The 22,972-nt window shown below is 47.7% G+C and overlaps 1 protein-coding gene across 7 annotated transcripts in view; it reads left to right on the top strand.

Moving 5' to 3' along the window:
* ZBTB7C (zinc finger and BTB domain containing 7C) overlaps window positions 1-22,972 on the top strand; it is a 401,190-nt gene that overhangs the window by 60,659 nt on the left and 317,559 nt on the right. For 5 of the 7 annotated variants that reach the window (XM_049902319.1, XM_049902314.1, XM_049902313.1 and 2 more), the window contains exon 2: window positions 15,178-15,398. The gene's annotated coding sequence lies outside the window, so the exon portion shown is untranslated. Of the gene's footprint in view, window positions 1-15,177; window positions 15,613-22,972 lie in introns of those variants that run through there. The other 2 variants (XM_049902315.1, XM_049902323.1) reach the window with 2 other exon arrangements.

The following is a 22,972-nucleotide window of genomic DNA, read 5'->3' as shown; positions in this document are numbered from 1 at the left end:
GATCCTCAAGGGCTTCCTGGGTCTATCCCTGGTTTAAGCTTTGTGGGGGCACAGAGGAAATGTGTGAATGGCTTCCTTGCCCAAATGGTCTTACAGCTTACACCCATACATGGCCGGGGTGCAGGAGTGTATGTTTAAATTGGTACAACTCTCTGGAGGGCAATTCAACACGTGCGAAATTTCATGCACGTATCCCTTGCCCTTGACCCAGGAGTTGTTTGCAATTAAAAAAAAAAAAAATAGAAACAACATAAAAGTCCAACAGAAGGTAAAAAAAAAAAAAAGGAGGCTGGGTTAATCTAGTATAGTGCAGCCACATAATGGAGTAGTATACAGCCACAAATAAGAACAAGGACATTTTTACGCACAGACATGAAATGATCTCAAAGGTGTAGTGATAAAAGTAAGATGCAGAACGGTGTTACTGTGTATGATACCATTTGTGTAAAAAATGTTAAATTAATACATATTGCTGTTTATGTAGACATAAAGTCTCTTGGGAAAGATCATAAGGAAATGCTAGCAGGGAGGGGAACTGGGTGGCAAGTGACAGGGATAGGAGAGAAGTTTATGGCTTTTTGTGCCATATGAATTTTGAATTGTTTCCTATTTGTGGTAGGCTGAATAATGTCTCCCCAAAGATGTCCATGCCCTAGTCCCCGGAACCTGAGAACATGCTGCCTTACGTGGCACAAGAGGCTTTGTAGATGGGATTGAGGGTATGGGCTTTTAGATGGGGGCATTATTCTGGATTTTCCAGTGAGTCCCATCTAATCGCATAAGTCCTCATAAGCGGAGAACCTTTTCTGACTGTGGCCAGAGAGGGAGATGTGACTGTGCAAGAATAGCTAGAGATATGCTCTGTTGCTGGTTTTGAAGATGGAGGAAGGGGTTCATAAACCAAGGAATGCAAGCCTATAAAAGCTTGAAATGGTAAGAAAATGTTTTCTACCTTAGAGCCCCCAGAAAGGATCACAGCCCTGCCAACACCTTGATTTTAACCCAGTGAGACTCATATTGGACTTCTGACCTCCAGACTGTCAGATAATAAATTCCTTTTTTTTAAGCCACTGACTTTTTAGTCGTTTGTTACAGCATCAGTAGGACACTAATACACTACTCAATACAATAAGGAAATAAAATGTTTTTTAAAAAGAAGTTCACTGTTTAGTTGGAGTAGGACTCACAGATACAAGCCCCGAGGAAACATACACTAGGTCTCGGTGCAGTGCTGTCTGGGGCACCCATAAGTGTTTTGGGACCTGGTTCACTTCAAAAGGATCGTGGGGGTGCCCTTTACAGGCCAGTCACTATGCTAGGGGCAGGGGCCACAGAATGAAAATGGCATGGTTCTGCTCTCGGGGGACTTAGGGCAAGCTTCGGAGTCTCTCCCCCACCTTTTAAAACTGGTCTCCAGGATACTCATCTGTGCCCCCTGCCTCCATGGTCTCCATTAGGCATGGCGTTTCTAGGTCCTTTGTCATCTCAGCCCCGTACGGACTGGACTTCTCCTCATTTCCCTGCCTGCAGCCAGTCAACCAGCCTCAAATACCTCCAGGGCTGGAGAACCCACGACATCTTGGGAAGCTTGGCTTCCTCCCTAAATTGTGTTCTGAAAGCACTCTGTGTAAAAAAAAAATTAATTCCAGCATCACTCAAGATTGGTGGCTCAGGATTTCGGCTTTGGAAGGTGTGTGTTCTGTTTCCCCTCATGAGACCATAGGTCCCTTATGTAGGGGTGTTTTTTATTAACTTGTCTACCACACATTTCAATAGGACCAAACATATAATAAGGACTCAGTGAAAACCTGCTGAATATAAGCACTTATTCAACTCCTGTAGCTTGCGTTGGGCAGTGCTAGGTAGGCATGATGAAGGATGCAAAAATTGACAAAGATGAAGACTTGGTCTTTGTCCTCGAGTGTAAAGAGAAAATTTAGCATTGTTCTCTTCTTTCATTTCCTTTGTCCTTACCCATTTTGTATAGAAAATGAAGGGAAAAAAATACTTTCCTCCTCTAGTCCTCCCTTCCCTAAATGTGCTACCAGGGTGCCGTTCCTATCTATTTGAAGGAGCCACAGAGCTGCTAATAGGTACTTCTCAGATGTTGCCAGCTGCCCATCAGCCACTGCCACTCCAAGCACTACATTTAACCCCCTGACCTCCAACCCCAGATGCCCTCCCCCTGCTTCCTTCTGTCTCTTCTTTACTCTTCACCCCTAGCTTCTTCTGGTGCCCCTGACCCATCCCTCAAAGATTCCTCTCTCAGCCAAATGTACTATGTACATTTGAGCAGAGATGATGGTGGGCACAGCCAGGTGACTCGTGCACACTGGGGAATAATCCTGCCGGCACCACGTGAGAAGCAATGTTTCCACTCAGGAAGACAGACAAGAGGGTCCTCTAGGAACAGAGCAGCCAGTGGCCACTGCCCTTGCCCCACTGGGGGAACCAGGGACCTACAGGGAGCATAACAGTGAAAGGGGCACACTTTGGAATCAGGTAGATGTTCATTCAAATATAGGCTCCTTGCTTGTGAGCTGTGTGACCTTGGAGGGTTTGCTTAACTTTTGTGAGCCTTAGTTGTCTGTAAAAGCAGGGGGTAGAAGGAGATACAGTGTTGTTTTGATGATGAAATTGACTTATCCATGTAAAATGCCTAGCTCTTTGTAATTGTTATTATTTTGCAATAATAATCATTTGTAAAAATAATTGTTCTATTTTACAGTCTTGGCTCATTTCTTTTCTGAGCCAAGAAATGGCTCCCCAAACCAGGCCCAGCGTACAGAGATGCAGGTTTGCAGAGACGATGAGCCCTTTCTTGATGGTCCTTCAGGTGGAATCTTGGCCTGGTTGGTTCTTCAAGCAGACTGGTACATCCCCATCACGTTAACATGGCCTTCTAGCCTCCTCACTGCCTTCTCTTTCCCTGTTACCCATCCACCACCTCACCTTCTTCAGGAGCTTCCCATGCCTGCCTTTCCGCCCTCCTCTGCCCGTTCTCCCTGCCCTTAATCTTGTCGACCTTAGCATTTTACAAACGTGTCCTGCCCCTGGTCTCAAAGTGGCTTTATTGTTTCATCTCCAGGACCTTCCCCTCGTGTGGTTGATGTACTTAGTAAGCAGCCATTGAATTGACTCCAACACGTGGCAACCTTATGTACGACAGAGTGAATGTTGCCTAGTCCTGTGTCATCCTTGCAATCACCAGCATGTTTGGGTTTATTGTTGTGGCTGTTGTACCAGTCCATATCCCTGAGGGTCTACCTTGCCTTCGTTGGCCCTCCATGTCACCAAAAACGATGTCCTCCTTCAGCAATTGATCCCTTAAAAAAATTTTTTTTTTTTTTTTTTTAATTATGTATCCAAAGCAAGGGAGTTGAACAGTATTGTGTTGTGATCCGTAGGGTTTTCATTGGCTGATTATTGGAAGTAGATCACCAGGCCTTTCTTCCTAGTCTGTCTTAGCTGGAACCTCCACTGAAACTTGTCCACCATGGGTGACCTTGTTTGTATTTGGTGTAACAGTGGCATAGCTTCCAGCATCATAGCATCATACAAACCTCCACAGTATGACACGCTGGCAGACGGGTGGCGGTGTGACATAAGCCAGCCCTTTCCATACACATTAACATCACTCAGAACTGCCCACCTCCAAGTTTGCAACCTCTGAAATTCTCTTTTCTGACCACAGCCTCCAGGCTCTTTGCTGGTGTCTTCCAGAGAATTAGTGAGTGTGGTGGCTCCCTCATGGAACAGGAAGTTCAGACATTCCAGGGGACATTGGTAGGGTTGGTGATAGAACACAGAGGTTGATTGGGTTAGATAAGAGGCCACTGGATGCTTGGTGTGCGAAGTGGACAGTGCAGAGCTTGTTGGAGGAAGCTGGGCCCAGGCCTGAAGTGAAGGGGCAGAGGCATAGGGGGTTTGAGGGTCATGCTGCCTTGCCAGGGAGGAGAGGGAGTAGGGGGACATATGTGTTCTACCAGATGTTTCTGGGTCTAGGGCTAGCCCAGCATCTGGCCTAGTTCTTCTAGCTATATTCCTTGGGGAAACAGGGAAAAGAAAGTCTAATTTGGGGAATTGTAGTACCTCTTATGGGAAGGAGCAACAGGCAAGGGCATATAGCAATTTGAACATCAGTTTGGAGAAAAGGATGAGACCAGGTATGTATAGAGTTCAGGTAAAATCCTAAATCTGAGCTTGTCTTCCTGTCTGGTCCCTGTGTTAATGTCATTGTAAACTCCCCTCTGGGGAAACCAGATGTGAAGCAGAAATAGGTGCCAGTTCAGGTGAGGGGCTAAGAAACAGAAATGTCACATATCCAGAGAGCAGACTGCTATCCAGAACATAGCCACAGATGGCAACGCGAGGAGAGATGCCCTTGATCAGCAAAAATGGCTAAAGCCACGGTGCCTTATTCCAAAGAATACCCTCAGCCCCACACTTGCTCGGAGGCCATGGTGGCCCAGACCATGGTGGAGTCCACATTGTACATTGGAAGCAGGGGAAGCTACTTAGGCAAGCATACCTACACAGGTGACATGGCCACTTGGAGCCCAGCTGTGGGGAGGGGGCAGGCAGCAGAAGAGAGAAAATCTGAGAAGCAGGGCTAAATCCCCCTACACAGCCAAAAGCCTTGTAGTGATGATGGCAGGTCATCATCAAGACAAGCTTAAATTATGTCCATTATCTTCAAGAGCTTGTGTAACAAGGTTGGGGATGGATGTACAGAAGCAAATTTTAGGTTTTGCATCCTTTGCCAAAAAAGGAAGAGAAGCATGTAAACATTTAAAAAAAATACTTCACGCAGTAGGGTTGAAATAAAACACATTTTCTCCAGAAGATGAGCTAGATAACTGGGATCTTCTAAAAAATTCAACCCAAAAGACTTTACCAAAAGAGTAAAAAGAGAACCTGCAGACTGGGAAAAAAATTTTGGCTATGAAAAAGGTCTAATCTCTAAAATCTACAGGAAAATCCAAGACGTCTACAACAAAAAGACAAATAATCTGAATAAAAAATGGACAAAGAAAATGAACAGACACTTCACCAAAGAAGACGTTCAAGTTGCTAACAGACACATGAAGAAATGCTCACAGTCGCTAGCCAATTAGAGAAATGCAAATCAAAACCACAATGAGATACCATCTCACCCTGTTATTACTGGCACAAGTCAAAAAAACAGAAAATAACAAATGTTGGAGAGGCTGTGGGCAGATTGAAACTTTGTTCACTGCTGGTGGGAATGCAAGATGGTATAACCATTTTGGAAAACGATATGGTGCTCCCTTAGAAATAGAAATACTGTATGATCCAGCAATCCCACTCCTAAGAATATATCCTAGAGAAATAAAATCCGTCACAGGAATAGACATATGCACACCCATGTTCATTGCAGCATTGTTTACAATAGCAAAAAGGTGAACACAATCTAGATGCCCATCAACAGATGAATGGATGAATAAACTATGGTATATACACACAGTGGAGTACTACGCAACGGTAAAGAACAGTGATGAATTCTGGGAAGCATCTCACAACATGGATGAATCTGGAAGACATTATGCTGAGTAACATAAGCCAATCATGAAAGGACAAATACTGTGTGAGACCATACTATAAAAACTCATGAAAAGGTTTATACACAAAAAGAAACAATATTTGATGATTATGAGGGAGGAGAGGGGTGGGGATGGAAAAACACTAACTATACAATAGATAAGTGGTAACTTTGGTGAAGGGTAAGTCAGTACACAATACTGGGGAAGCCAGCACAACTTGTACAAGGCAAGGTCATGAAGGCTCCATGGACACAGCCAAACTCCCTGAGAGACCCAGTTGCTGGGCTGAGGGCTGTGGGGACCATGGTCTCGGGGTACTTCTGGCTCAATTGGCATAATATAGTTTATAAAGAAAATGTTCTACATTCTACTTTGGTGAGTAGAGTCTGGGGTCATAAAAGCCTCTGAGCAGCCATCTGAGATACTCAACTGGTATCACCCCTTCAGGAGCAAGGGACAATGAAAAAAACTAAAGACACAAGGGAAAGAGTCCATGGACTAATGGACCACAACTACTGCAGCCTCCACTGGACTGAGCCCAGTACAACTAGATGGTGCCTGATTGCCACCACTGACGGCTCTGACAAGGATCACAGTAGAGGGTCCCTAACAGAGCTGGAGAAAAATATAGAACAAAATTCTAACTCATAAAAAAAGATCAGACTTACTAGCCTGACAGAGACTGGAGAAACCCTGAGAGTATGGCCCCTGGAAACCCTTTTAGCTCAGTAATGAAGTCACTCCTGAGGTTCACCCTTTAGCCAAGGATTGGGCAGGCCCAAACATCAAAATGAGACTAAAGGGCCACACCAGCCTAGGGGCAAGGACTAGAAGGCAGGAAGGGACAGGTAAGCTGGTAATAGGGAACCTAAGGTCAAGAAAGGAGAGTGTTGACATGTCAGGTTGACATGTCATAAAACAATATGTGTACTAACTGTTTAATGAGAAGCTAGTTTCTACTGTAAACCCTCATTTAAAGTACAATAAAAAATAAAATAAGGAAAAAAACATTGCTTGAAAAGGCAAATTTTTGTTGTCTAGAAAATCTTTGTATGTGAAACATCTCACTTATCTGTATTGCTGGATAAATGGTTTTTCCTGTGGACATCATAGAATGCTAGAGCCAGCAGAGACCTGGAGATCATATAAACATTTTACAGGTGATGTAGGAGTCCCTGGGTGGTGCAGAAGGGTAATGCGCTTGGCCGCTAACTGAAAGATTGGCAGTTCAAGTACACCCAGAGGTGCCTTGGAAGAAAGGGCCGATGATCTACTTCCAAAAACTCAGCCAGTGAAAACCCTATGGAGCACAGTTCTACTCTGACACATGTGGGGTTACCACGAGTCAGAATTGACAGCAACTGGTGGTTTATAGGGAATGTAATTAGGGTTCAGAGATGTGAAATAATTTTCCCAAGGTCACAGAGCCACATGGCTACAGAGCTGGGCCTTGAACTTGGTTCAGTAGAGCAGAAAACGGGTTCAGGGACCAAGGAGCAGGCAAGCCTGAGTTCTGACACTGTGCTTGGGCAAGATAAGTCAGACTTGGGGTGAGCCCTCTCTGGCCTCCCAGAGGTCAGAGCCAAGGCCTAGGCAGGAGACCCGGGGGCCATAAACAGCTGCCCAGGGACAGTTTGAATGGAATGGGGATGGGCGTGCTGGTAAGACAGGAGAGCTGAACAGAAGCGCACAGGGCAGCCTGAAGGTGCAGAGCGTTGGGAGTGGTGTGGACATGCCCAGTACACAAGGGAGCTGCAGGCTGCCGCTGGCCTCCAGGCATAGCAGGAACTGGTTTGAAAAGCCGCTTACAGCCCTGAAACAGGAAACAAAGAAGAAAATTTCAAGCAGGTCTTGAGATCTTGGGGGAACCAGCTCCTCAAGTCTGATTTTTGCTTTCTGTTCCCTGCCAGAGAGCCTGAGAGGGCTCCAAACCCAGCCTGTCCAGTGCAAACCTGCTGCAGCTTCTTACTGAGCATCTATCCACAGACTTCCTATTTTTACTCTTAATAACTGTAAGCTCAGGGTTACCAAGGTCTTCCTGTTGCTATAGTGAGAGGTGATAGCGCCAGCTTTCCAAAGCGTTGGCCCCTTGGCTGAGAGGAAAAACAGAATCTGAGTTGCTTTCTTTTTGGGTTTGACTGAGATGATTTAAGGCACCGCCTTCCAGCCTTTGCAACAGTGACAATTTGTGTTGAATATACATAAAGCCTCAGTAACACAGAGCAACTGGCAATTTGGGAGGAGTGAGAATCTGACGATGTATAAAAGATAAATTTTTAAATTATAAAAAAATGATAAAATTTCGTTAAGAAGATATGAAACAACAACAACAAAAAAGATATGAAACATATATTTAATTACATAACATAGCCTTCATGGTCCTTCTGAGTTACAGCCCTACAATCAGTTTTCCTAAACATGCATTGGGCAGAGTTGAAGGCATAATATGTATACTTACAGTGACTGGTAGTCTGCTTTCTCAGTTTATATATCATACATCAGCATTTTTCTGGGTCATTGCCTTATCTCAGTAAGCGTTATTTTCATTGGTTGGGTAATGTCACATCATTTAGTAAAACATTTTCCTACTTTTCCTCCTCAGTGTCTCTTGAATCCACACTTGGTCTCCATCGTACCGTTTTTGCCTAATTTCTTCTCCCGTGATTTGGATAACTGGCTTGCCTTGTCCCTGTCTCCCGCCTCCTCCCCATTCCAGGATTTCCTGCAGTCTGCAGCCTTGCTAAGGAGCTCTGGTGACGCAATGGTTAAGAGCTTGGCGGCTAACAAAAGGTTGACAGTTTGAACCCACCAGCCGCTCCGTGGGAGAAAGATGTGGCAGTCTGCTTCTATAAAGATTTCAGCCTTGGAAACCCTATGGGGAAGTTCTACTCTCTCCTATAGGGTCACTATGAACTGGAATCTACTTGACGGCACCCAGAAACAACAACCTTGCTAATCAAAGGGTGTTCCTGACCAGTATAGTACTGGCATCACCCAGGACCTTGTTAGACAAGCAGAATCTTAGACTCCCCTCCAGACCTACCGAATCAGAATTTGCATTTTGACGAGGTCCCTAGGTGATTCTTAAGCACATTCAAGTTTGAGAAGTGCTGTTCTAAAAGGCACATTTCCCATGGCTCCGGGATAAAAGCCTTACTCCTAGCCAGGTACACAGCCTGCTGAATGGAGACCAAAGGGGAAGAGGGAGGGAGAGAGTAAGAAAGGGGCTGGGCCAGTGGGACATCCCGTGGGTAGTGGGCAGCTGTGGGCCAGGAACTTAGAGACGATGGATGGGGCAGGGGATGAGACCTACTTGGGAAGTTCTAAAGGTCGAATCTACCAAAAATGCAAGATTGAAAACAATGAGCCCAGTCAGCTCTTAGGAGCAAGCAGAGTGTAGGCTTGGGCAGCACAACCACCTCCCCCACCCCCATTTTATAGATGAAGAAGCTGTGGCTCAGAGAAGTGAAGTTGCTTGCCCAAGGTCACGCAGCTAATAGGTGGTAGAGCTGGGATGCTAACCTGGGCGTTTTGATTCCAGAACCCATACTCTTAAGCACTCTGTGATGCAGCCTCCATGGTGTGGAACAAAGGAAATGAGGAAGAAAAGAATCAAAGGGTGTGAAGCAAGTACAGTGAGCTGGGCGCTTTTCATTTTATTCCATTTAATATTCACAGCAGCCTTTGCATGTGGGCATTATTGCTCCATGTTACAGGTAAGGAGGTTGATTTGCACTCATGATGAGTAAATTACCTCTGTTTTTTTTTTTTTCACACTGTTACTAATAGCTCAAGTCAGGAGTCGTACCCGGGACAGCTTGGCTGCAGAAGTGATGCTTTCTTACCTTGCACACTTCATCGGCAAGGTGCGGTGTTGGTCTCTCCCCTCCCAGAACAGCTTCTTGCCTTCCTGGCTGCCCCACTGCTTTAAAACCACACCCCTGCCCAGGGACACATTCTGCTTTACCCTTTCATGGTGTGGAGAAGTCTTAGGTGTTCTTCCTCAGTCCTTAGAATTACAAAACGTTAGGACTGGAAGGTCCCTGGCTTAGCATTTAACCCAACTGCCTCATATTACAGTTAAGGAAACGGAGGCCCAGAGAACTTAAGCGACTTGTCTGAGGTCACACAGCCAGCTAGTTGCAGAACCAAGACTCAGACTCTGGATCCAGTACTCTTTTCCTGACACTGGACTGTATTATACCTGGTGCCCTGCTTCTCTGAGGGGTGAGTACACCACCAGGCCAGCCAGCACCATGCTGTTGGGTTGCTAGGTCAGTGTGGGCTGCTAGGTCAATGCAAGTTCAGCCTTAAGCTTAGGCTGGAGGACATAACAGATGAACCTCCATTAAAAACAAAACAAAAACCAAACTTGTAAAAATCATATCTTGCTGTTAAAAATCTAAGCTATATGGAAGTGTGTCAGGAAGCACTTGAAAACCCCCCTCCCGGCCCCCTCATCCCTCTCCCCAGGGGTAACCACTTAACAGGCTGTCTCCAATGGCTCCTTCATTTTCCTGCCAGCCTCTGGTTTTGTAGGATCCATGCCACAGCAAGGCTATTTTTAACAAGCATCCTAGGCTTCAGGGGGTTGAGGAGAGGGGAAGGAAAAATATTTCATTTGTATATTTTTAATTCTTGCACATTTGAGCGGGCAGTGGCTTTCCAGTCCCTTCTACCTAGGGTTTTGGGCAATCGATTAGACTCTCTTGGTCTCTGGTTGTGGAGTAACCTTTTCTCTTCTCCTAGTAAGGCTGGAGGGACAGGGAGGGGTTCAAGCAATGTTCCCGGGGCTGGTGGATGTCTCAGCTGGCTGCCTCCTGATCCTCCACCCCCAGCCCTCTCCTCCCAACAGCCTGGCAAATCCTGGCTGGGCCTCCTGGGCACAGAGGCTGGGAACCTGACTCTTTGTGCCAGGCTCATATTTAGAAATGTCCCTGGCCATTTGGCTTCTGTCCACTTGGGCTCTGGGCATGGGGTGCAGTCACGTGTGCTGTCTTCGAGTGGGCAGATCCTGAGTGGGCAGCAGCCCCTTTGAATATCAACATAATCCCTTTATGCTGAGGATTTGGCACCTGAGCCACTGGGTGAGGGGATGTGCTGGTAGATGCATGGGTGACAGGGAGAGGGAAGAAAGATGTGAGAAGGCTGGGACCGGGCAGAATGGTGGTAGAGGAGGGGTCCTGCGTCCCACTGCAACCAATCCCGGTCTGTTTTCCGCAGCCTTTCTCCAAGTGCCCAGGGCACTGCCTCTGCCTGAGCTGGTGCCCGCAGCCCCTCCCTGGGCGAGACAGTGCCTGCATTCTGCACCTTTCTTTCTATTCTGCCTTGTGAGTTCTTTGGTCTGTTCAGGGGTGACCATGGAAGCAATGTGGAGCAGGACAGGTGTGAGGCCTGGATATGAGGTGACCTGCGGCTGGGTCTAGACCATTTCTCCCTCTCTGGGGGCAGCTCCTTGAGCTCACACCTGTAAATGGGACTCTGGAGGCCATCACATCTAAAGGCCCTTTGGGCCCTGACAGCAAACTGCTCTGCCATGTCTGGCTCACTCTGCCTTTTCCATGACCAGGCATGACGATGGATGAATTAGGCCAACTGGCCCTGGCTTTAAATAGTAGCCCTCTGGTAACATCTTGCCTTAGTCCGGTGGAGATTCTCTTTTCCTTTAAAACAATTCCTTTAGGGAGGGGCATTCTGGCTCTCTCACTCATGCCTTGGATATGTAACGATCACCCAGGAAGGGCAGACCCTGCTCTCGTCACCAGCCTGTGACAGCAATAAAACCATGATGGCTGAGTGGCCAGGAGGCTTTAGCCCTCCTTCCATCATACCAGAGCCATTGGGTGGTGCAAATAGTTAATGCACCTGGCTGCTAACTGAAAGCCTGGAAGGTCAAGTTCACCCAGGCACCTCAGAAGAAAGGCCTGGTGATCTTAAAAAAAAAATTTTTTTTTTTTTTTTTTTTTTTGTGATCTACTTCTGAAAAATCAGCCGCTGAGAATCCTATGAAGCAGAATTCTACTCTGACATATATGATGTTGCCATGAGTGGAAATTGACTCGACAGCACATTTTTTTATATTTTTTATGATCATACCGTTCCCCTCTGCAGATCCACCCTGGGACCTAAAGTGGCCTGCTCACTATCAGCGATCTGGAGAGGAGGCTACCTGCCTGTAGCCCAGCCTTTGCAGCAACAGGACGTGCCTCCTGCAGCCTAATACCCAGACAGTGCCAAGGCCTCCAGCCTGGCAGCCCCTGCCCTCCCTGCCCCATCCTTTCCTCCCCTCCCACAGCTCAGGGAAAAAAGCTCCAAGCAGAGTAGGCTGAACAGATGCACCTCCTGGGAGCAAGACGGTGCCTTGGTTACCTAGTGCTGCTATAACAGAAATACCACAAGTGGGTAGTCTTAAAGAACAGAAATTTATTTTCTCACAGTTTAGGACGCTAGAAGTCAGAAATCAGGGCGCCAGCTGTAGGGGAAGGTTTTCTCTGTCAATCTAGGGAAAATGTTTATCTCTTTCAGCTTATCTTTCTGGATTCCTTGGTGATCTCCACATGGCGTCAATCTTTCGTCTGTGTTTTCTTGTTTCTGTGCCTAATCTGCCCTTTTTATATCTCAGGAGCAATTGGCTTAAAACACACCCTACACTGATAGGGCCTGATTAACATAACAAAGAAAACCCTACTCCCAGATGGGATTACATCTCAAGTATAGGGGTTAGGATTTACAACACATATTTTTCAGGGACACAGTTGAATTCATAACCAAACCCGCTGCCATTGAGTCTATTCTGACTCCTAGTGACCTTACAGGACAGAGTAGAACTGCCCCATAGGGTTTCCAAGGAGCGCCTGGTAGATTCCAACTGCCGACCTTTTGGTTAGTAGCCGAGCTCTTAACCACTATGCCCCCAGGGTTTCCATGTGCTCCAAAGGAGCTTAACAGGAAAAGGGACTTGTAGAATGGTGGCACTATAGGACTGACAGGGACATTAGGGACCAGATTCACCTCCTTCTTTTATGGGAAAGCAGGCTCAGAGGAGGAGGGCTGCACAGGAGCACAAGGCAGAAACCGTGCAGGTCAGAGGATGCCGAGATCACCCAGGGCGACTGAGACATGGACCGGAGGCAGGCTGCCCTACTTTCCCTCAGCCGCTGCCCCAAGTGTCCCTTGTCCTTGGGAAAATTGCCTTTTCATATGGTTGGGAGTGGATGGCGCAATTTTTCTTCGAGGGGTTAATTGTTTTGCTGACAGCACAGATAATTAGGAATGAGAATCCTGGAGTGAGGGCGACAGCACCATCTGCTGCGAATATGTTTCCACCCTACCTTGCAGGAGGGCTCTGAGTGGTCCTGTCCTCACTCCCAACAAAGGTGCTCTGGCTGCTTGATTTCTGGGCACAGATAGGGATGGGCTGTGATCAGTTTCTTAGGGCACAGGTTCTTCTCTCTCCCCCCATGGTGCTTAGTGCACATGGTAGGACTCACTCAAAGCTCACAGGTTGACTGAGGACCCAGTGGGTGGCCTGGGAATATAGCACCAACACCAAGGGGCTGACTTCCTGTCCTTCCCTGCAGCCTGAGTTTTGAGGTCCAGTTGCTGATGGGAGGTGGCTGTGTGGGTCTCTGCACTGAGCTACCTGGCTGCCACTGGTGCTTTGGGTCAATTTCCTGCCCTCACTCTATGGATTTGCCCCTGCCCTGGGTTTCCTGGCCTTTGGCTTGCACTGCTTGTTCTGGAAGGAGGCTGGCCCTGCCTTTTATTCCCAGCTGGGAATTTCCTAGGAGGTGACTTTCTGTATGTCTGTAGATGTAAAGCTGCTTTGGAATCAAGCTGAGAGTTCCATTGTCCAGGAACAGCTGGGGTTTGTCTTCATATGGGTGGAGAGGGTTTTTTTTTTTTTTTTCTTTTTCATTCTCTTACTTAGGAATATATCATGTATACAAAAGAGTGTTTGGAATGTGTACATACCTTTTGAAGGTAATCATGATAATTGCTTTGTTCTTTCAAAGGGGTTTTCTAACCCCCAGTACTTTCTTGCACAGAAGGGCCTCAGAAGCCAGAGCTGTAGAGAGGCAAGGTGCCCCAAGGCACCCAGGAGGCTCCAGGTCACGAAAGTCCTCTTGGTTACATGACCCGTCTCCTTTCTGCCTGAGCTGCTCCTGGTAACTGGGATTCTCCACATTCCTCTCTTCCCTGTTTATCACTCGGTTCTCTCCACTCTCTCCTCTTAGCCTCTCCTATCAAGGAAGAAACCGAAGCCGAGATTGTTCTCTTCTCCCCCAAGCCCCTAGTGTGGCAAACATGCACTCCTCCCTTCCCCTCTCCCTCTCGCATTTACCCTCTCCCTCCACCTGGTGACTTGGCCAACCCAAACCAAACCCACTGCCTTTGAGTCGATTCCAACTCATTGGCAGGAGGATGAAATTAATCAAGGAGCCTGCAGAAAAGACTGATAATTGGGAGTCAGGAATTCTGGTCTCAGCTCCTTCACTAACTTGCTGTGTGACCTTTAGCAAGTGTCTCAACCTCTCTGCACTTCTGTTTCCTTATATTTGAAATACCCCTTCATAGAGCTACTGTGAAACCAAATTGATCCCGTGAATGCAAAAGCAATTTGAAGAGTATAAATCATTATACATGTGGTACGTAAGACACTTCACCATGTTTACAAAATCCAAGGGGGTCAGAGGGAAGGAAAAGAGGTCTCTTTCCCTGTGCCCCTGTCATCTCTGTCCATGGTGCTTCTTTTTGTGTGTAGTGCTGGAGGACCTGGTGGATGCTCTCCACCTGCCACAGACCCTTCATAGCAGTGGGTCCTCTGAGGTCCAGAGGAGCTGAGGTTGGGATGTAGCCCAGGATCACAGCCAGCCTGGGAGTGGAAGCCCTTATCATCCCGAGAAGCTGGAGGACATGACCAGTCAGAGGTGCAGGGCTGCAACCTGTGTGGACTCGATGTTCTGAGATGGGCAGGCCTCCATGCTGAGGCTGGAGGCCCTTTGGGCCCTTCCTGATGGAGCGTGAGCCCAGTCATGGGCTGCGAACGTAGCCCAGCGCCTGTGGTCTCATTTCTGGGAGGTTTGCATCTCCACACTGCTGTCTGGCTCTGATTTGAAGGGCTGTGAAAGAATGTCCTGTCAGCAGCTGCAGGTGGGGTGGCTTCCTGGAGCCTCTCCTCCCCAGGCACAGCACACTGGAGGCTGGAAGCATTGAGGACTATCCCCTGGTAGACAGGGCTTACGCTCCGTGCATTTCGTTGGTGGAGTGAGAGCATCCATTCCTGGGGCAATGGGGACAGTGTGGAGCTAAACCTTGAATAATGAGAGCATATAGATGGGTGATTGGAGGGTGGATATGTCAGGCAGATAAAGTGAAATCTGCAAAGGTAAGAAAACAGGAACAAAGGATGTGTGTGTGTGTGTGTGTGTTAAAGCTTGGGGGCAGATTGGTAGGCAGAACATTGACCATGGAAACTCCACTTGTAGTCACCACGAATTGCAGGACTGAATAATAAAGAGCAATAAGGGAATGGCTGGAAAATTCAATGATGGCTAAACCTAGACATATGTCCCTGGACCTAGTATGTGACAGGCATCTGTTGTTCCTGCAGGTGCCTTCTGAAGCAGCTGGGAGCCAGGGGTCCTCACTGTCTTGAGGAGTGGGCCAGCAGGAGAGCCACCAGGGATGGCGTGGAGCCCCCCAGGGCCTGAGGAGTAAGGATAGCCCACAGCCCCCTGGACTTGGAGCCTCCGAGTGGAGCCTCCCCACTGTGGAGACCAAAGAGGAATTGATGCTTTGGCCCCTGGCGACGTGTACGCGGTGTAATGACAGGTAATGAACCCGAGGCTCATCTATCCTTTATGAATGATATGGCAGGTAGGAGGATGCATCAGCCTGCAGGAGACATAAAATGTCAACCCCTGGGAAGATAACTATGCAAACAAAGCACAGTGAGGCCTGATAAGATGATGGACGGATGCTTCATAGTTATTCGTTTCTGCCCCATGTGCTGGCTGGAGCCAAGCGCCGGAAGATATAGCGTCAGGTGGGTTCACTTCCTATGCTGATACCTGTGTCTGAACGCCTGATGCCTTTATGGATGGAGCACCTCTTACTTGAGGAGCTCAGAGTAACAAATCAAGAATCATTGTTCCCCTTCAGCTCCCTTGGGAAGCAGGGAATACCCACCAGTGGGGAAACAGAGGCAGGAGGGGTGAAGAGCTCTTTTATGTATCCATGGTAAATGGGGGATAGACCTGGAAACCCCACTGGTTGGAAAGCCTTCAGAATTGGTTCAGATATCCCAAATGACAGGGAGAAGTGATGGATTGGTGTTTCTTGTAAAAAAGAAAAAGCAGGCTTTGAGGCGCTCTCTGTTCTTGTAGGGATTGCCTGAGCAAGTAGCAGATGAGATGATCAGGGGTGGCTGGGGAGGTCATGATTTGGGCTCTGGAGAGACAGGAAAGGCCTGGGAGACACCTCTGGTTTAGGAAGTCAAGCAGTTGATCTTGGGAAGTCAGCAAAGGCAGGAAGCATTAAGCAGGTCCCTAGGTTCTAGAAGGCAGGACCTGAGACTGGTGGGACAGGGGTCAGTAGGACTGGAGACCCCAAAGGTAAACTCTGACCCGATGGCAGAGGCTGTTCATTTACCGTTTGCTCTTCACTGTGTGTGTCATGTGGGGTACCACTCTGGAACCTTTTGCCGAGGGCAAAACAGCTGGCTGGGGTGGAAGCAAAAATAGCTTGGGGTCTTGGGAAACTGACCAGGGCAAGGGGAGAAGGGCCAGTGGGCTGAGGCAGGAGGCCCAAGGGTATGTGGCAAACTACATTTCATTGCAGGCCAGTGTCAGGGCCCATGGGTGGAGCCAAGCAATGGGCAGGGCAGAGGATCAGGACTTCTGGGTGGCCGGTTCTAAACCAGGAAGAAAGAATAAGATGAAGAAGGAATCCAGAAAGCCAAGCCCAGCTCCAGGAAATCGGTCAACCAATGGGCACCAGAGGGTCTGGGACCTGGCACTGTTTATGTGAGGAAATGGAAGGGGAATTGGGCTCCAACAACCCCTGGCTATGACTGGAAGGGCTTAGCTAAGGAGCTGACTGCTCCACAGGTGCCTGGGGCTAAATAAGTCTCTGGGTACCCCAGACGCTGGTGTTCTGGCCCTGGGCTATTCTCTGTTACATCTCAGACTTGCCTCAGGACCTGGGCAGGGTCAACCCTGGGCGGGGAGGGGCGGTGGAGGGAGTTCATGGTGGGAGATGACGGGGACATGGATGATGGGGACAGGGTAAAGGCAGACAGAACCAGCCCTGCAGGTGGGTGGATGAGGACCTTCGTTACCTGTGCAGCCTCAGGAAGGTGAGGGGCAGTGTTCTTCTGAATAAGGCAAGAAAGCAAAGGTTTGGGTCTACCTGAAGTTTCTCAAGCTAATTTACCAATATTTACTGAGTATAATAGGTACTGTTTACACCCAGGAGAGGGAGCATATGGGGCAGAGGAGGAAGCCAGGGTGCAGAGCCGGGTCCAACAAGTCACTCAGACTGTCGGAGCCTCAGGCTCCTGTCCTTAAAATGGGGCCAATGATGTCTCACTGGCAGGCTGGTTGGGGGAATTAAATGACGTAAAACGTGTAGAACACCTAGTCCAGCAGCTGGCACTGTAAGAAGTGATTGGTGCAGGTGAGTGTACTTCCATTATTCGGCTCTTGATGGAGCACACACCTGGCCGGGGTGGGTGTTGGGGAGGATGGGACAGCTACACCACAATCCACAGGGCTTCAAATTGCTAACAGGGTTTGAGGCCTGGGGCTTGAAACATGGTTCTCAGAATTCCTTTGCCCACAGGAAATGGGGTTTAAGGTGGGTCTTAAGTTGGAATCCACTCGAAGGCAGTGGGTTTTTGGTGGTTTAACAGTCAGAAATGGTGGCTGCATTTGAGTTCTTTGGCCTTTGCTAGGCCGAGGAATTCTATACGGGCACAGAGTAGGAGAGGGGAGGATCCAGGAATTTAGAGGAGTGTTGAGTAGAGAGGATAGTCTCAGAATGCTTGGAGTATCTTGACTCTTCGGCTTTCAGTGCTGTTCTGGACCGGGGGCAGGGCGTCATGGGTGGGTATGGGAGACAAGGCAAGCCTGTAATCTAGTGCAGTGCTGGTCGATAGAAACTCAATTGAGCCACAGATGCAAGCCACATAGATCATTTTAAAATTTCTTGTTGCCACATTAAAAACATAGAAATTAATTTTATAATGTATTTTACTTAATATATCCAAGGAGCCCTGGTGGCACAGTGGTTAAAAGCTTGGCTGCTAACCAAAAGGTCAGCAGTTCAGATCCACCAGCCGCTCCTTGGAAGCTCTGTGGGGTAATTCTACTCTGTCCTGTAGGGTCACTATGAGTCGGAATTGACTGGATGGCAACGGGTTTGGTTTAGTTTTGGTTAGCATGTCCAAAATAGTATCATTTCAACATGTAATCAATACAACAAATTTTTAAGGAGCTATCCTACCTTTTTTTTTATACAAGGTTTTTAACGTCCAAGGTATATTACTTACTGCACATCTCAGTTTGGACTAGCCACATTTCAAATGCCTAATAGCACAGTGTCTTTTGACCTCTAGTGGCTCTAGACGTGGAGAGCAAAGGTCTAGAGTATCTTGCCAAGGAGTAAGATCCAGCCAGAGCCAGGTGTACCTTGAGCTAAACAACCCAAAAAAAACCCCACTGCCATTGAGTTGATTCCAACTCGTAGTGACCCTATAGGACAGAGTAGAACTGCCCCATAGAGTTTCCAAGGAGCGCCTGGCGGATTTGAACTGCTGACCTCTTGATTAGCAGCCATAGCACTTAAACACTACGCCACCAGGGTTTCCAACAGGATTTACATAATTGTTCTCCTTCTGAAGAAACACCCATAATGAATCCCCAGAGAAATTTGCTTGGCTAACGAGAGAGATCTTGAATCACTTGTTCATAGAGACTGAATTCCGCAGACCAGCTCATTTTAAACAGGGGTGTACTAGGTGGTGACTTGTGTTCTCTGGAACCAGCCCTGGCTTCAGGTCTCCCCAGCAGGGCTCAGGACTCTGCCGCTTGCTGGTTCTGGGAACCACCCCAGCCGTGACTGAGGCTCCCTGAGCCTTAGATGCTTCATTAAAAATGGTTCTCATAATTTCTTGCTGAGTAACTGTTGTTGTTGCTGTTAGGTGCCATCCATTCAGTTCCAGCTTATATCTACCCTGTGCACAACAGAACGAAACACTACCCAGTCCTGTGCCATCATCATGATCGTTATGCTTGAGCCCGTTGTTGCAGCCACTGTGTCAGTCCATCTCATTGAGGGTCTTCCTCTTTTTCGCTGACCCTCTACTTTACCAAGCATGATGTCCTTCTCTAGGGATTGGTCCCTCTTGATAACATGTCCAAAGTATGTGAGACATAGTCCCACTATCCTTGCTTCTAAAGAGCATTGTGGTTGTGCTTCTGAGATAGACTTGTTCATTCTTTTGGCAGTCCATGGTATATTCAATATAAATAAATAAAATCATGAATAATTGCCCTGTGATGCTCGTTGTCAAGAAATAATTCCTTTTTTTCCCTAATTCAAATGAAAACCAGTTTGAGTTTCCCTACTGGTAAGTTTGGCAAAGATCTCACACTGGACATTTCTTTGGTTCTGTTGCCACCTTTTCATTGTCTGAGACCTGTGAGCTCTGCAGGCCAGGGAAGATGGGGATGCGGAGGCCTGGACCTAGATCCATGGTGGCGCCTGCTGCCTGCTGCCTGCTGCCTGCTGCCTGCTACCTGCTGCCTGCTGCCTGCTGCCTGCTGCCTGCTGCCTGCTGCCTGTGCTTATCCAGACCTGGAGGAGGAGGCAGGCCTGCAGGCAGCTTGTGCCCCTAGTGTGAGCTCTGCTTCAAGGAATGCTGGGGCCCCAGGCCTTTATCTCTAAGGTGGGACCATCCAGAGGTGCTGTGTTCCAGTGGAGTGAGGCCAGACAGCTACTCCTGGGCCTGTTACCCAAGCCAACTCAAGTCCCTTGGGATCCAGCTGCTTGACTCCCACCCCAAAGCTGCGTGTCCTTCAACCTCCTCTCTTCTTTGAAACGAAAGACTACCCTGACTCGGGCATGGGTGGCTGGAGCAGATGCCATCCACAGGCTTATAAACAGGGAACACTCCCAGCCCCAGGAAGAGCAGCCATTTTGTGACAATGAGCTCTGGGCTCCCTTATATTAAGGCAGATGTTATGGATTGAATTGTGTACCCCCAAAATATGTGTTGTAAATCCCAACTTCCTTTCTGTCTTGGAAGAAATACAGCCAGGATGCTCCTTAGAAGTGAGGATGGCAAGACTTTGTCTCAGGTACTTTGGACATGGTATCAGAAGGGACCAGTCCCTGGAGAAGGACATCATGCTTGGTAAAGTGGAAGGTCAGCGAAAAATTGGAAGACCTTTGACGAGATGGAACGACACAGCGGCTGCTGCAGCAATGGGCTCAAACATAGCAACGATTGTTGCTTCCTTTCTTTCCCCAGCTATAAAGATATAAATAAGTCCCCTGTCTTACTTATCTAGTGCTGCTATAACAAATACCACAAGTGGGTGGCTTTGAAAAACAGGAAGTTATTTTCTCAGAGTTTAGGAGGCTAGAAGTCCAAATTCAGGATGCTGGCTTTAGAGGACGGCTTTCTCTTTCTGTCAGTTCTGGGGGAAGGTCCTTGTCTCTTTTCAGCTTTTCTGTTCCTATGACCGTGGTGATCTTCATGTGGCATGACGTTTGTCTTCCCTTTTCTCCGCTTCCTTCAAGATTCCTTATGTAAACTGCTCTTTATACCTTAAAAGCAGTTAATTTAAGACACACCCTACACTAATACTGCTGCCATTAACTTAGGAAAGAAACCCCATTCCCAAATGGGATTATAACCACAGATATGTTGCTGTTAGGTGTCATCAAATTGGTTCCAACTCATAGCGACCCTGTGTACAACAGAAAGAAACACTGCCTGATCCTGTACCATCCTCACAATTGTTGCTATGTTTGAGCCCATTGTTGTTGCAGCCACTGTGTCAGTCCATCTCGTCAAAGGTCTTCCTCTTTTTTGCTGACCTTCTACTTTACCAAGCATGATGTCCTTCTTCAGGTCAGGGACTGGTCCCTCCTGATACCATGTCCAAAGTACATGAGACAAAGTCTTGTCATCTTTGCTTTTAAGGAGCATTCTGGCTGCACTTTTTCCAAGACAGAAGTTGCAGGTGAGTTAGGATTTACAACACATATTTTGGGGTACACAATTCAATCCATAACATCCGCCTTAATATAAGGGAGCCCAGAGCTCATTGCCACAAAATGGCTGCTCTTCCTGGGGCTGGGAGTGTTCCCCGTTTATTAGTCTGTGGATGACATCTGCTGCAGCCACCCATCCCCAACAACCACCACTGGGAACAGCTCTGCCAGATAAATTTATTAATCTGGCATCTTGACATGCATAACTTCCACATGACCAACACTCCACAGAGGTGAGTTCCCCTGTGCCCAGCACCTTATGTGGAATGGGTTAGTAAGTCCGTCCTTCTGGGGTTTTTCTGGGACTCAAATGGAGGTCCTTTGTAAAGTTATAAAATGCTATTGAGACTCTTAATTCCCTACCTGGGGCTATTTTCTGGTCTGGGAGCTGAGTTGGGGTGGCACCTTTGCTTCTAAAGTGACCCCTTCCCGTCAGCATCTGATTGGCAGGTTGGGCCACCATGCACCATCCTCTCACCTGTAGGTTCCGGCTAGTTGCTCCACCCCCACTCTGAGTGGTGGAGGGGAGCACCCGCCTGAGCTAACCCCTTGCTGCCTGTCCCCCTCTGGGAGATGCGAAGGGCCCATGTGTCAGTGCCGAAGGAGGTTTCCCTGACATCTTTATTTTTCTCCAGCATATTGTGTGAGGTCCCCAGTCAGCACCTTGAGTTTAGGATCCACCCAGATTATCTTGATAGTTCATAACCTGTCCGTCCTGCCACTAAGGGGAGTGCGGCCACGATAGGTCCTCACCTACCTGACTGGGCTTGGTGAGGACCCTGTGATAGGGAAGAAGTTGGGAGGGGGTTTCCATAGTCAAATCCTGTGTTCTCTGGGCCTGGTGTGGAGGGAACAGGGTAAGGAGGGGCAGGTGGGCGACTCCAAGAGTAAAGGGCGGCAGCTGCACTGGAATCTGTATAAAGCCTGGAGAACAAATGGAAGTTCTCCAGGCTTGGGACTGAAGCAGCGCTTTCAAGGTTGGGTCAACATTTAATTGTGTGTGGTTGGGTTAATGGTCCTTTGATGCTTGCCGCAGTGGTATTTGGGTCACTTGTGTTGCTGCTGGAGGTGCCCCCCCACCCTCCCTCCCCCCGCCAGCAGCTGGCTGCTGCTTCCTGCTGCCTCTCCTCGGCCAGCTGAGATCTCAGGGCTGTCACAAATCCTAAGTGAGTCCTCCAAACCACAGGCGTTGTGATTTAACTTCTGTCTTAAAAAGTCGTTGGACACATTTGGGGCATAGTGGTGATGGTGGTTAGCTGCGTTCAAGTCGGACTCAGGGTAGAACTGAGCTCCACAGATTGTTCTTGGCCGTAATCTTTACAGGAGCAGTTCACCAAGCCTTTCCTCCGTGGAGCCAGTGGGTGGGTTCGAACTGCCAACCTTTAGTTTAGTGGCCAATCACAAGCTACTTGTGCCACCCAGGTTCCTCTGGGCGGGGGTGGTGGGATGGTAGGGGGTCACAAAATCAAACACATTTAGGTAGGGCTGTATGTAGCCTGGCTCTTTATAAGTGTGCTGTATAACCCTGTGCAGATCTTTTACCTTCCGCAGGCCTTCGTGTTCTCATGCTTTAAGTGAGGATGAGGAACTGTGTTGCAGTGATTTAATCCTGTTGCCAGGTGTACATACATTGAGAAGTAAAACTTGCTATGAATCTTACTAGCCAAAGATTTGAGAGTATTACGGCAACACCCCTTTCCTCGGTAACTCTAGCAGTGTGTAATTCTAGTCTTCTAAATTAGTTTCTTTATTGCTTCCTGGGGGCCCACAGGGAACAAATCTGATAAATCACCTTAAAATTTTGCAGCAGGGAGAGAGGCAGAAAGTCACATTGTCCTTGATTGACAACCTTCATATGGGTGTTTAACAATTTTAATTTTTCATGATTCCTCTGATAAAAATAGTGCCCAACTAAAAACAAATACATTTGTATTTTCCATCTCCTTAATTAGTTTCTAATTTGGGGGTTCTTATTAGCTTAAAATCATCTTGCTGAAATGGTCCTTGGATGATAAAAAATGTGAAAACCACAATCAATTCTAGAGAGATCTTACTATTTAATTATGCTGATTGGAGCACTAGAGACCCCTGGCAAAACGAACCGCTCAGAATAAGCTTGATTT

The sequence above is a fragment of the Elephas maximus genome, chromosome 11 (assembly GCF_024166365.1).
Source record: "Elephas maximus indicus isolate mEleMax1 chromosome 11, mEleMax1 primary haplotype, whole genome shotgun sequence".
Taxonomy (NCBI): domain Eukaryota; kingdom Metazoa; phylum Chordata; class Mammalia; order Proboscidea; family Elephantidae; genus Elephas; species Elephas maximus.
The sequence above is the reverse complement of the archived record's forward strand: the minus strand, read 5'-3'. Positions and strand labels throughout refer to the sequence as shown.